The following is a 4,295-nucleotide window of genomic DNA, read 5'->3' as shown; positions in this document are numbered from 1 at the left end:
ACTGCAAGTATAAAATAATGGTTCTGTGACTTACTTGGAAAAGGTACCTCGTAATTAACGTTTCAAAGATAGAATATACATGTCGGTAATACGCAATTCCATTTACTTTCTGAATAAATTGATGCAGTATTTTCCTGGGTTTCCTTTCTGCCTCTAGTTTTCCCCTTGAGTTTTCTCAAGTTCCATTTTCTTGATGACATTCTTCTAAAACAGGGGTCCCTAACCTCCAGGACCTAATGCCTGATGATCTGAGGTGGAGCTGATGTGATAATAAAAGAAAGTACACAATAAGTGTAATGAGCTTGAATCATCCTAAAACCATCCCCACGCCTTGCTCCCCAGTCCATGGAAAAATTGTCTCCCATGAAACCGGTCTCTGGTACTAAAAAGGTTGGGGATTGCTGCTCTGAAAGATTAGCTCCATTGCACCTGTAAAATCTCTTCTGAGTTCCTTGTGTTTACTTAAATCTCATATTCTCTGCTACTGCCTTCCCTAGCTCCTTGAAGTCTCAGGCCCATCCTGCTTCTTGAGTCAATTCACAAAGAGGCAGAACATGTCTCCATTAACTGTTCTTCCTCAGCTCCTGAATTCTAGCCTGTTTGCTAGGTTTTCCTCTATAGCTGCCTCCTCAGGGCCATGCCTGCGCAGGTTCAGTCAGGAGTGGGGTCTCCTGGAACTGTCTCTGATACCATCAAACAAAACAGAAATGCAGAGTTAACTTTGTTTTTAGTCACCTTGTTCAGGGGATTCCTTCACAATCAAAACAAAGAGAAACCTGTTCATTCTTAATCCTCCTTTCTCATTTCTGCTAATGGTGCTATTCGCCTTAGTTTCTTGAACTAAAAACATTGTGTTATTGATTCCTCATCCTTTTCTCCTGTATTCCATGTCTAATCAAGGGTAAACAGTATTGAGTAAATAGGACATCTTCATGGTGACTCTTTCCCTCTCCTGGTGACCATTTTCTGCCCTGTTGGTGACCTGAGAATTGTTTCACAGTCATGATGTCTCAGAGTTTGAAAAGAGCACACTTGTTAGCTAGTTCAACCACCTATTTTGTGCTTGAATTCTCGTGTCAACTTTGTCATCAAGTGCAACACATTTGTTAATGGGGAATTCAATATCTATTGAGTCATAGCCTATTCGGTCTTCAGAGGATATCATTAGAAAGTTGTTCATGTCAAACTCGTGTGTATGTAATATCATTTAAAAGGAAAAGTCATTGTAATATTTAAGACTGAAGCAGTTAAATATCTAGAGACAAGAGAAAGGGCAGATGCATTAAGTAGAGCTCTTTTTAAAAAAATTGTGAAAATGATAGATTCCCACCTTTTTAGTAACGTCTAAAACCTGGATTATGAGTCCTATTTTGAAGTTTGAGAATAGTTGTGCTAGTCAGACTGGTGAAAATTCTCATGGATATGAGTGATTTTAATAACTTTAATGAAGACAGAACTGATGCTCTAAAACAGATGACTGCCTTGGATAATCACATATAAGTAGAACTCTGATGTATTTATTAGTTGTTTTTCCCCCTTAGTATAAATTAGATGTGACGTATGGTACTATACATACACATATAATTCTAGGAAATGTCTTTTAAAATAGTTCAAGATTGAACGCCTTCAAACAGACATAGAAATTAGTGTTGAAATACACAACACCTCAAAGCATCTATCAGATTTCTATTTCTGGTTCTGTCACTATGTTTTACAAAACCCTGAAGTCTGTTGGACTTCTCAGATAGTTTCAACAGACTTCCCAGACGCCTACAGAGTCAAAGGTCTGTAGCTCCTGTTGTGCCATTTAGACTTAGTTACCTTATGATGGACTTAAAAAACAAAACACCAAATCTTTTAGTGTTTTCCTCACTACTTCCCCACTTGGTTGAAACCTTGAGATCCTTGTACTTTTACCTATAAGTTTATCCCAATACTCATTAGGTCCTATAAAAACCTGCTATCTTTTAAACTAATAATCAGAGCCTGGTTAGTGTTAGACCGTCTTATTTAGAGTTTGTTAGATGTTAGAATGTCTTATCCTCTTGCCTTTTGGCTACATCCCTAGGATCTGCCTAATCAAATCTTGATGTTCTACATGGCAGAACATAAGCTACCATGCTGATCCCAAATTAGACTTCCCAGGTTTTTAGTTCTACTTATAAATAGAAGTATCAGAGGAACATTTAACTTGTAGACGGATGAAGTCAACTAAATAGCAGTACTATTATTTGCTTAATTCAAGGATATCATAGAACCCTTAGAGCAGTGGAAAAATATTTGTGGATACCCAGATGGCCTGAAGAGCTATTTAATTTCTAGAGATAAAAAATTCACGTTTATATTTCGTGTTCTTTTTTTAAAATTTTACTTGCCACATGACAAGAGGAAAAAAATTACTCATCATTTAATATGGAAGTCATTAAAGTGTCATTAAAATGGAAGCTCTTTAAATATAATTCAGATCTGCCACAGAGTAATCTTTTGAAAGCTGCACATCTCTCCTCATCGAATCTCTGGCAGTCCTCTTGGAGGCACTCTTGTGGCATGCACAGTGATCTAAAAGGTACACTGACAAATTGCTAATCTTGGCACCCTTAATGTGCTAGCTCCTTTTAGGAATAATTTAAATATGCTCTGGATTGCCCTTCTCACAAAGTATTATCCTTATGATAATATCCAAATTAACAAAGAGGTGTATGGAGCAGACAGACAGCATGTGTATTTCCACCCACCATTCAATATACCACTGCTTAGTGTAGTGTTTACCTTAGTATATACATCGTAGTGTAATATACACTGCTGCTGCTGCTGCTAAGTCGTTTCAGTCGTGTCCGACTGTGCGACCCCATAGACGGCAGCCCACCAGGCTCCCCCGTCCCTGGGATTCTCCAGGCAAGAACACTAGAGTGGGTTGCCATTTCCTTCTCCAATGCAGAAAAGTGAAAGTGAAGTCGCTCAGTCGTATCCAACTCTTAGCGACCCTGAGTATAGTATATACCTAAGTGTATAGTATAGTGCTAGGGTCAACTTCGTAAACATGTAACCTGCATTCAAAAAGGCCCCACATTGGACTTAATGTGCTGCTGTCCCTATCTTGAAATTCTTAATTTTTTATCGAGGGGCTCCCCGTTTTCATTTTGCACTGGGCTTGCAAATTATGTAATCTGCCATGGATAGTGCAAGTATATTCTTCTAACTTTCTACACCCAAAATTCTTTCTAGCATATGTTTCTTCAATCTTTAAAAATAAATGCTTGTATAATATCTGTTTTAAATATAAACAAGTAATACAGATATACATAATGTCATACTATATATACTACTCTGCAGCCTATTTTTTAATACATTAGAGATATTGCTCCCTGTTAGTTATCTCATACTTTGTGATAGTTGAAGAATGGTTTCTTGTATGGATAAACGTTATTTATTTAATCTCCTCTTGATGGATGCATCATGTCTCCTGTTCTTTGCTATGATAGAATATAATACATCTGTGCTCACTTACCCCACTATTTCCTTAGGGTACATTTCTAGAAATAAAATTTCTGAGTCAAAGGGTATGAACATTTAAAATGTAATACATACTATCTGATTGCTCCTTAAAAAGATTATACCAGACTATACCAATCTAAATCCCACCAACAGATTACAAGCACTATTGCTGCCCCACTTGCTAACTGATCATAATAACTTCATCTCTGCCAATCTGATAGTACTTGCTATTTCTAATAACCTTAGCCTGAGTTATTAGCTCTCTAGGATAACACTGATTCAACTAACATGTTTATTGGCAGTTCAGTGACTCAAGCACCAGTGTGCCTATCAAAGTGAATACTTTCTGGGGGGTGATTTTTATGCTGGAATTCCTAATCAAGATATCTGAGGCACTCTAAGCTCCCAGCTTTTCTATTAAAACAAGGCTTTTGCTTTCCATGTGTAATATTCATGGATACTGTAAATGTTCAAAGAGCCCCTACCAACATTAATCTTACTATCTTTCTGTTCTTAACCCCTAACCTTTAAAAATCTTTTATTTTGAAACAGTTTCAGACTTTGACTAAGTTGCAACAGAACAGTACACAAAATTCCCATATAGTCTTCACCCAGAGTCCCCAAATGTTAACATTTTATCACATTTGCTTTCACTTCCTCTCTTTTATCTGAACTGTTTGAGACTTAGATGCAGGCATGAAGCCCCTTTACCCCAAATGTTTTGTGTTCATTCTCTTAGATAACCACAGTGTGCTTATCTAAATCAGGAAAATTGATGCAATATTGGTTTCTATAGACAT

The sequence above is a fragment of the Bos mutus genome, chromosome 1 (genome assembly GCF_027580195.1).
Source record: "Bos mutus isolate GX-2022 chromosome 1, NWIPB_WYAK_1.1, whole genome shotgun sequence".
Lineage (NCBI taxonomy): Eukaryota > Metazoa > Chordata > Mammalia > Artiodactyla > Bovidae > Bos > Bos mutus.
This window is presented reverse-complemented; position numbering follows the sequence as displayed.